At 40.7% G+C, this 10872-nt stretch overlaps 1 long non-coding RNA gene across 1 annotated transcript in view; it reads right to left on the bottom strand.

The window, feature by feature from the left end:
* Positions 1–239: 239 nt before the first annotated feature.
* LOC132345955 (uncharacterized) overlaps positions 240–10872 on the bottom strand; it is a 122052-nt gene continuing 111419 nt past the window's right edge. Inside the window, exon 3 of the long non-coding RNA XR_009495572.1 lies at positions 240–331. This is a non-coding gene — a long non-coding RNA (uncharacterized lncRNA). The remainder of the gene's footprint in view (positions 332–10872) is intronic.

Below are 10872 nucleotides of genomic sequence, written 5' to 3'. Positions count from 1 at the left end.
CGTGGGGAGAGTTGTTGGTAGTCAGATTTATTCTCTTATGCTTGTGTCCTGGTGTTTTCCCTACATTTTTAGACAAGAAGCAGCCTGTTATATGTGTGTAGTTTGGGATGGTATTGTGGTCCAAGAAGTGTTTGTGGACATACATGGGAACATAAAGAGTCAACAGCCTATACTGTTACAGAAAATTGAACACTTGAGGCAAGTGAATAAAAAGTACCTTTCCCAAGCTCTTACCAGGAGGAGAGGGCTATTGATTCCATCATCATGGGAGGAAATGGAATCTGTGCAATCAGATTCCATTTGAAGTGGCTGCAATTGGCAACACTGGAGGCTTTGGGAGGAAAAAAAAAAAGGATGAGAAGAAACATTAAGTTATAGCTCTATCTGCAGTCAGCCTGTCCTAATGGCATGAGTGATTTCAGGAGAAAGAGTTGTAATGAGGGAAAGAGAGGATGGGGAAAACAAGAAAAGCATGCTTTTTTTTAGTACAAATACTGTGTAAGGAAGAATACAGGAATTGGTGGTATCATGGGGATTTGCAAATACTTTAAACCAAAGGCAAAGCCACACCATGAAGATATAAGTTAGAAGAGGTTGGAGAGCAGCCCAGCTTCTTCCTACTGCACAAGACTCCTTTCTTTTTTTTCCTGTTTTAAGTGGGGAGAGAGCATCAGACGGAAGTAAAGGACCAGGCTATGTCCTCTCCAAGTTCTACTGGGTTTGTGTTTTCCACAGGTTAAGGGACAGTATATACGTATGCGACCTAATTTTTCCCCTTAATTTTAAAGGTTTGATCCCTGAGTTGGGAAGATCCCCTGGAGAAGGGAAAGGCTACCCACTCCAGTATTCTGGCCTGGAGAATTCCATGGACTAGTCCATGGGGTCACAAAGAGTTGGACATGACTGAGCAACTTTCACTTTCACTGTTTTTCAATTTTAAAGCAACAAATGTGAGAAAGGAGCCCTCTTTCATGACCATTCTGCACACCAAAAGATATAGTGGCATTTTCTTTAGAAACTCTCAAAAGAAATGGCTAAAGAACTTTGTTTAACATGCAGGGTTTTTTTTTTTTTTTTTTTTTTACTACATTAGAATAAAAACAAAAGGCATAATTTAAATTTGCACATATACTACAACCTCAAAAAGTATAGAAGGTCTAGTAAAATATCTTGAAGGAAAATCTGCTAAAATATTAGCTATTATTGCTTTTAGATTAATATTGTGTCTCTTTAAAAAAAATTCCTTGTGTTACTTTTTTAAATCAGAAAAAGATAAATAAAAAGGAAACAGTAATACTTGATGATTAAAAGTTTGTTTTTAAATTTTAGAAAAAAATGGAAAAGAAAAAAGAAATAGCTCAATTTTTCATTCAGAGACTATCATCTTAAACATTTAGTATTTGCTTACTAGGCATTAAGATAGTTTATACTTTTTTTAATGGTGAAAATAACATGTGCATTGGGGAAAGGAAATGAATAGACATTTCTCCAAAGAAATAAAAACAGCCAGTAAGAATATGAAAAGATATCAATATTATTAGCTATTAGGAAAATGTAAATCACAACCACAATGAAATGCCACTTCAGGCCCACTAAGATGGCTAAAATTAGAAAGATATCATAGCAACTATTGGTGAAGATGTGGAGAAGTGAACCTCCCATGTTGCTGGTGGGAATATAAAATGATGCAATTACTTTAGAAAATGCTCTGACAGTTCCTCAAAACATAGTTACCATATAACTCAGCAATTTCACTGCCAGGTATATGCCCAAGAGAAACGAAAACATCCATCCACAGGAAAATTCATAAAAACAATCCAACTCTCCATTAACTGATGAATTGATAAACAAATGTGGTATATCCAAACAATGGAATATTATTCAGCAATAAAAAAGAGTGAAGTACTGGTACTTGCTATTACATGGATGAACTTTGAAAACATTACACTAACTGAAAAAAAGCCAGATATAAGTCCATAAGTTGTTTGAGTTCATTTATATTAAATATTCAAAGTGAGCAAATCTATAGAGACTGAAAATAGATTAGGGGTTCTCTAGAGCTAGGGAGAGAAGGACTTCCTGGGGGAATGAGGCATGAGTGCTAATAGGTAATAGATCTGAAAGTGAAAGTGAAAGTTGTTCAGTCATGTCTGACTCTTTGTGACCTGCCAGGCTCCTCTGTCCATGGAACTCTCCAGGCCAGTGCAGTGGATTGGGTAGCCATTCCCCCCTCCAGGGAATCTTCCCAAACCAGGGATAGAACCTAGATCTCCCACATTGCAGGACGAGTCTTTTACCATCTGAGCTACCAGGCAACAGGTAAAATAGATTTAGGTGGCAGATTTAGGGGCAGATGATGAGAATGTTCTGAAGTGGAAGGCAGTGATGTGATGTGAATATGCTGGAAAACACTGAATTGCACACTTTAAGTGGGTGAATGGAATGGTATGTAAATTAATCTCAATAAAGCAGTTTTTAAAAAGGAAAAAGCAACATACATATGTCAAAAAATTTCAAACCATATAAGAGTTTAAAGTTAAAAGTAAGATTTTCCTTCCTACTCACCATCCAACCTCTAGTTCTAGAGAATACCATTTTTAAGTTTCTGGGTTTTTGTTCTTCATCTGACTCTCTTTTTAACATTAAATAATACAGTTCTGCTTTTCTTAATCTAACTCCCACATCCTCTCCTATTTTTGCCTCCCAATTTTTGTGTTTCTTATTTTTGTAATAGTTTCCATTTTTATAATATACTCATCTCTATTTCTTGTTTTATTGGTTTTAGACACCATCTATTAACCAGAAGGAAGTAGACTTTAGATGTTTCATAACTATATAAACTATATAGGAAAAAATCAATTAAATAAAATACTGGGTTCTATCAACAGAAGACTGCTCCCTATCCTGTTTAATTATGACATTCAGAACTTAAAATGTTTCTCAAAGATGTTTCACAAATTGTCTAAGTGATAATATAATTTATTTGAGAATTGACTATAGTGGATGAGAATGCTGTGTTGCCTGGAGGGCCAAGAATAGAGAGACCAAATTCTAGCCTCACCTTAAATTCATCATAGTATTTATCCAATGCTGCTACTGCTCAGTTGCTTCAGTCGCATCCAACTCTTTGTGACCCTATGGACTGTAGCCTGCCAGGCTCCTCTGTCCATGGAATTCTCCAGGCAAGAATATTGGAATTTGTTGCCATGCCCTCCTCCAAGGGATCTTCCTGACCCAGGGATTGAACCCAGGTCTCCTGCATTGCAGGCAGATTCTTTACCACTGAGCCACCAGGGAAGCCCATTTATCCAATTGGCATCATTTAATCAATTTTAAGAAGACCATTTCCGCTGATTGGAAACTGTCGAGCACCCAAGGGAAAGTTGGATAATAACCATTGTGGCTTCTTTTAAACTCAGACAGTCTGTAAGTCTGGGACTCTGGGTTTGTAAGGAAGATGCTAGGCTATATCCTGTTAACACTGGACATCAAGTCTGGATGCCATGGTGATAGCAAACATCACCTTGAACCAGGTGGCAAACAAAGAAAGGATGATAGAAAGGACTCTAGTTCAAGACTGAAGCATCCTGTGAGACAGAGGAGACGGTGAAGAGTAGGAAGGAAATTGGAACCCACTCCAGTATTCTTGCCTGAAGAATCCCATGGACAGAGAAGCCTCACAGGCTATAGTCCATAGGGTCACAAAAAGTCGCCAAGAGTCAGACACGACTGAAGTAATTTAGCACGAGCACAGGAGGAGACTGGGGGTCTTAAATATTCTAGGGGTATTCCCATGATATATAATTACCCCCCATAATGCATAACCTCAGCAGCAGTTAAAGGAAAATGCAGACTGAGAGCTCTACTACTGCTGCTGCTGCTATCACTTCAGTCGTGTTCGACTCTGTGCCACCCCATAGATGGCAGCCCAGCAGGCTCCCCCTTCCCTGGGATTCTCCAGGCAAGAATACCGGAGTGGGCTGCCATTTCCTTCTCCAATGCATGAAAGTGAAAAGTGAAAGTGAAGTCGCTCAGTCGTGTCCAACTCTTAGCTCTAAGGTACCTCCAATTCCCTAAGGCACGTGGAGTAGACACTGGCTACCTATGTACTGTGCCAGCTGCTTCATCTGAACTATCTCATTCAATCCCAATCCAGAAAAGTAGTCGTATTATTTATGTTCCACAATGAAGCAGTTGAGGCAGAAAGGATAAGTCAAGTTGCTAACAGGGCTGAGATTTTCCATGACTCCAAATCCCTTAAATTATTGAAAGCAAAGGAATAATTCAAAACCTAATGTTGATGACACTTTGAGGGAATAAATACACCAAATGAACACTGGCAGAGTCTTTTTAGAGAGCAGCTAACAAGAAATATGCAATTATTATTACCTATGTCCCAGACATCCTACTTTTGGGAATATATTCTAAAACATTATATAGCTTAAACAATGATTGTACAAAACTATTCAGTGCACTGATATTAATAGTGGCAGGAAATAAATTCAACAGTTAACAATTGAAGACTGACTATGTTATAGACTATCTCCAAAAGGAAATATTATTTGGACTATTCGGTGCTGTGCTTAGTTTCTCAGTAGCGTCTGACTCTTTGCAATCCCATGGAATGTAGCTCGCCAGGCTCCTCTGTCACTTTGGTTCTCCAGGCAAAAATTCTGGAATGGGTTGTCATCCCCTCCTCCAGGGGATCTTCCCAACCCAGGGATTGAACCCAGGTCTCCCCCATTGCAGGCAGATTCTTTACTGCCTGAGCTTCCCAAATAGGGAAGCCCTATTTGGACTATATTGAAGTGCAAAAAAATATACATGAAATAATTTAAGACAAAAAATGGAACAATAGACAGTTTGTGAACAGTGAACGCTACTATATAAAATGTTTGTATGGCACTAATATATCATATCTATACCATTCACAAGTCAATTAATATTTTTTTGTTAATTGGATTGTTTTTCCCATAAAGTGATGTGCATAGTAGTATACTGATTTAAAATTCCCTGGACTTCCCTGGTGGTCCAGGGGCTAAGATCCCGTCCACGATCACAATACAGAGGGTCCAGGTTTGATCCCTGGTTGGGGAATTATTAGGGCTTCCCTGGTGGCTCAGAGGTTAAAGCGTCTGCCTCCAGTGTGGGAGACCTGGGTTTGATCGCTGGGTCGGGAAGATCCCCTGGAGAAGGAAATGGTAACCCACTCCACAGTATTCTTGCCTGGAGAATCCCATGGAAGGAGAAGCCTGGGAGGCTACAGTCCACAGGGTCGCAAAGAGTTGGACACAACTGAGCGACTTCACTTTCTTTCTTTCTCTTTCTTGGGGAATTATTAATAGATCCCACATGCCGCAACTAAGACCTGGAACAGCCAAAGAAATAAATAAACACATAATACAAAATTCCCCAAATTAATTTTGCACCCTATGATTAAATGTCCTTCCCTCTCTGGAGCTGGTGTCCATTTGAGGGTTTGAAGATGGGGGTGAGAGACCGGGGAAGCACCACAATTTTTCTGAAAACAGAGATGAATCACCCTCCAAACCTTTCTTGCATGTTCCCAAAGACTTTCCTAATGGAAAGAGACAGATTCTGCTGTGATATCTTTGATGCTCTCAGAGCTCAGGCAGAAATTAGTGAAGTCTTGGGCCTGCCCCTGAATTGATCAGTTCATAGACATACCTATAAATGTTGTTCAAGAAGAATTTTCAATGAAGTTCCATGTCTGCAGAAAGGACTGAGTTATCTCATCTTAATAAATCTCTAACCTGGTGGAGGTATTACCTGTAGTCTTGGCACTGGCATTGTACGCCTTACCCTATGCTTTCCCACAAGCCTTTCCTCTATTCTGGAATGCTCCAACAGTCACATCCCATGTGTCTTTCAAGATCCCTTGAACTCTTTCTCTTTCCAAAGAGTCTTCACAGGAAGCCATCACTACCCTTTGGGATTCCCTTAGCACTTAGAGTACACTCACTTTTCTGCACTCATTCCACAATAAGATGACAAACTCCATGTAGTGAGAGGCCCCAGTTTTTGTAAACTGCTCACCTGACATTAGTGCCTACAGAGCTTTGAAATACAGCACAAAGTGTTCAATCAATATTTGTGAAGATATCACCCCTTTATTCTAAAAGAGGTCTCTTTTGCCCAGGGTTCCTCTACTTCTAGAATTAGCATTTCAAGCATTAGTGTTTTGAGCAGACAGATAAATCTGGGCTCCCCTGGTGACTCAGATGGTAAAGTGTCTGCCTGCAATGAGGGAGACCCACGTTCAATCGCTGGGTTGGGAAAATCCCCTGGAGAAGGAGATGTCAACCCACTTCAGTACTCTTGCCTGGAAAATTTCATGGACAGAGGAGTCTGGTAGGCTATAGTCCATGGAGTCTCAAAGTCAGACCTGACTGAGCAACGTCACTTTCTTTTTCTTTTTATAGATCTGGGATCAAATGTTCCTGCTCGCATTTTTTCTTGAGACTTTGGGCAAATTTTGTAAATTTTCAAAGTCCATTTCCTCATTCATTAAACAGGTATATAAGACGTGCCTGATGGCTCAGCAGTAAAGAATCCGCCTGCAGTGCAGGAGATGTGGGAGTTGTGGGTTCAATCCCTGGGTTGAGAAGATCCCTGGGGAAGGAAATGGACACCCACTCCAGTATTCTTGCCTGAACAAGAGGAGCCTAGTGGGCTACAGTACATGGGGTTGCAGAGAGTCAGATATGACTTAGTGACTACACAACAACAAAGACATCTGATAGGAGTGCAGTAAGGACTAAAATTACTCATTCTTCAAGTCTCAGCTTAAATATAATATCAGGTGTTTGGGACCCCTTCCCTCACCCCTCACCTCACCTCCAAGTCCAGACAGGGTGGTGTTTCTTCCCCGTGCTTTCCCAATTATCTAAATCAGCACTGTCCCATAGAACTTAGCGCAATGATTCCATTCTGTAATCTGTGATATCCAATAGGTAGTCGCTAGCCACAAGTGGTTATTGAGCATTTTAAAAGCGGCTACAGAGACTGACAGATTGAATTTTAAATGTTATTTAATTGTCATTAATTTAAAATGAAATAGCCCCATGGGGCTAGTGACCATTGGATTGGACTTACACAGCTCTCAACAATCCCCATTATAGCACTTAACACACTGTGGTTCTTCTCTCACAAGACTGATACATAATGAAACTCGTTTTGACTGTGATGATCACTGCTGTAGTCATAGCACTGAGCCCGGGGTCTGGTACACAGGAAGTGCTCAGTAGGGCAGCTATCATCATCTTCAACATCATCTTGTCACTCTTTGCATCCCACAGCTTAGCCCAGACATGCTGTAGATGCTCACTAGCTGCTGCTAATTGACTTAATTGATTTCTAGGCTTGCAAGCCAACCAATCATCTGCTCCTGGAGAATGTTCAAGTAAAGTGAGATGCATGAATGTCTTGCTTATATATTTCCTTGTGTGCAGCACAGAGGTTAGAAGCATCTGCTTAGATGCAAATTCTGGCCACGTGACCTCTAGTACAGAAATTTTCTATGCCTTAGCCGATTATTCCTCTGTAAAATGGGGACATTTAATAGCCCTGCCTCATTGGGTTGTTGCAAGGTTTATATGTGTTGAGGTTTACAACTATTGTTTTATAGGAAATACAGAGAACAGAGGGCCACATTAAATGACATCATAAGAAATTCAGTCAGATAAATCTAGACTGTAGGAAACTCTAGTTAGAAAATGGAGGCAGCCATCCTGGAGTCATCAGGGAGTAAATCTGAGAACCAAGACAATACTCTTAGATTTGAGGTCTGGCTGCAAGGGATGTGCTGTTGTTGAGTTGCTCAGTCATGTCCAACTCTTTGCAACCCCTTGGACTGTAGCCCACCAGGCTCCTCTGTCAATTTGATTCTCCAGGCAAGAATACTGGGTTGGGTTGCCATGCCCTCCTTCAGGGGATCTTCCCAACCCAGGGATCGAACCCAGGTCTCTTGCATTACAGGTGGATTATTTACCGTCTGAGCTACCAGGGAAGCCCAAGAATACTTGAGTGGATAGCCTATCCCTTCTCCAGAGGATTCTTTACCATCTGAGCTATCAGAGAAGCCCAAGAATACTAAAGTGGGAAGCCTATCCCTTCTCCAGGGGATCTTCCTGACCCAGGAATCAAACCGGGGTCTCCTGCATTGCAGGCAGATTCTTTACCAGCTGAGCAACCAGGGAAGCCGGGCTCAAGGGAGGCTAGGGAAAATATCTGGCACTGTCACTCTTTATAGTAAAGGGCAGGCTCTCGGGGGAAGAAGAAGTATTAGAGAGTGACTTTGTATAGCAATCAAAAATATGGGCTCCACAGCCTTTGGTAAAACCCCATTTGCAACTGCCTTCAACTTTGCATTGTGGGCAGGGTTTTAGCAAAGAGGGCTCCCAAGTTTCAAATTCCAACTGTAGGATGTTGGTAAATCAGGCACAGGCACTGTGTCAGTGAGTGGTGTCAATTTTTCCATGAGTCGCAGCTGTGGCAAAAGTTCAGGCCTTTAATTATACTTAAGTGAGAGTGTGAAGACAGAGGTGGGATGAGGAGAGAATGAAACAGCTGGAAAAAACATTGCCTGGATCTGCTGTACTCAAGAGTTCCCTGGAGCCTCCAGTCACAGTCCAGGGTTAGCCTTCCATCTTCTTAGGATCTACCATTCTTTTTTTTTTTTTTTTTCATTTTTTGAATGTTCAGTTTTTTTGTTTGTTTGTTTTATTTTTTAATTATTATATTATTTATTTACTTTACAATATTGTATTGGTTTTGCCAACATCAATATGCATCCGCCACAGGTGTACACGTGTTCCCAATCCTGAATTCCCCTCCCACCTCCCTCCCTGTACCATCCCTCTGGGTCATCCCAGTGCACCAGCCCCAAGCATCCTGTATCCTGCATCGAACCTGGACTGGCGATTTGTTTCTTATATGATATTATACATATTTCAATGCCATTCTCCCAAATCACCCCACCCTCTCCCTCAAAACAATAACAGGATCTACCATTCTTAGGCTTCCCTGCTTGTTTTCCAATTTGGGTCTCCTGAAGTGTGGCTGATATATTTTAAAATTCTGTTTTAGAAGAATTTTCTAAATCCTTTTTATTTTCTAAAATGAAGGAAAATGAACAGGGCCTACATAAAACTACAAAAACAGTGTCACTTCAATAGAATCCTAACTTTCCCCCACTTCTTTTCATCTATTCTGCTGTTAGCCTGGTCCAATGGGCCATCGCCTTTCACTTGGATGACCTCAGGAAACTTCCAACTCGTCTTCCAGATTCTGGTTTACATTCTTAAAATTCATTTGCCAAACACCGTGCAGCATGATCTCTAAACCAGTGGAAATCAGATCTTGTCTCTCTGCTGCTTAAAATCTAAAGGCTCTGTAACGTCTTAGAATAAAAGTTAAACTCTTTACTGTGGCCCTCAAGATCCTACATGGCCTAATCACAAAACATACATCTTTAGTGTCATTGCAGACCACTCTGCCCCTTGCGCCCCAAAGTTTCAGCTATGCTTGTCTTTTGCCTTCTGTTTCATGAACATGCTAAAACTATTTTGTACTCAAGGAACTTAAACTTGCTGTGCCTTCTGCCAGGGAAGCCCTTAACCTGCATCTTCTCTGGTTGTCTTCTTCCCTTCACACAAACCTTGACTCCTGTGTCATTTCCTGCAAGAAGACTTCCCTGACCACTGAACAGAAAGATTTATGGTAATGATCTTCCATCTAAAACACATACACATGCGCACACCCCCCCCCAACACGCCAGCTTTACTCAATGTATTAATATTATATGAGGTGAAGGGCTTAGAACAATACATTGTAAGTCTCCAGTATTTTTAGGTATTGTTTTTTCCACTATAGCACATATGATCTAAATTTATCTTCCATATTTATGTGTTTACTTTTCCATGATTGGTTTACCTTCCTCATTGTGAGCTTCATAAGGTAGGAAACTTGATGTTCTGTTTTGTTTATTCATATATCTCTAGAATAAAGCCTGGTACACAGTAGGTACTCAATAACCATTGCTAAAAAGATGAATTAACTATAGGAAAAAAATATATATGACAAAGAAAAGAATAGATGATAACCACTAATAACTCTACATAGGGGAATTTTTGTTTTCTTCTAGCTTTTCAGATATTCTAAATTTTCACAAAGAACATGTACTTTTCCAAATCATAAAAAAGTTAATTTTTTGCAAAAAGAGTTATGTTGCTTTGCTGTAGGAAATGTCAATTGATTGATTTCTACAGGCATACTGAAGGTTGCCACCTCTGAATCCAGGCTTAATACCTCTTAAGTCAGAAGTCATCTGACTTTCTTCAGGAAGCATGCTCAATGCTGTTTCTTAGTGTGTGAACACACATGCGGACCCTGGTAAGAGCCCCCTGGGAAGTCTGACAAGTCTCATTCCATCAGCAGCCACGTGCCATGTGACCGGCCACCTGCCTCTTTATCTCTAGCTCCTTAAGTCAGGAGTTCCGTTTGGCTACAGAGCTTGACACCGTGGAGGTCAGTCAAGGTCAGGGCTCCAGTAAGAATAACTCACACCTTGCTCCCTGCTCTCCTCTGCACACAGGCTGCAGCACAGTGAACACTGAATTTCCACACTTGGCTCCCAGGATGTGAGGCTCAGTTCCTGAAATACAGATTCCTGAAAAAAAAGTCTGATGTAGCTTCCAAAGAGGGGTTTGGAATTTAGGGGGAAAAAAAAGAAGCTTCTACTCTCTGATCCTTTCCAGGGTGGTTCTGATTCAAAGTTGACTGCCCAGTGTGAACGTGCTTTTTAGGTTTGTCCGAAGGAGGGCAATCACTACAATTTTTTTTAAGTTTATG

Source organism: Bos taurus, chromosome 8, assembly GCF_002263795.3.
Source record: "Bos taurus isolate L1 Dominette 01449 registration number 42190680 breed Hereford chromosome 8, ARS-UCD2.0, whole genome shotgun sequence".
In the NCBI taxonomy this organism is placed as follows: Eukaryota; Metazoa; Chordata; class Mammalia; order Artiodactyla; family Bovidae; genus Bos; species Bos taurus.
Note: the sequence above shows the minus strand (reverse complement) of the source record. Positions and strands in the feature narration are given on the sequence as shown.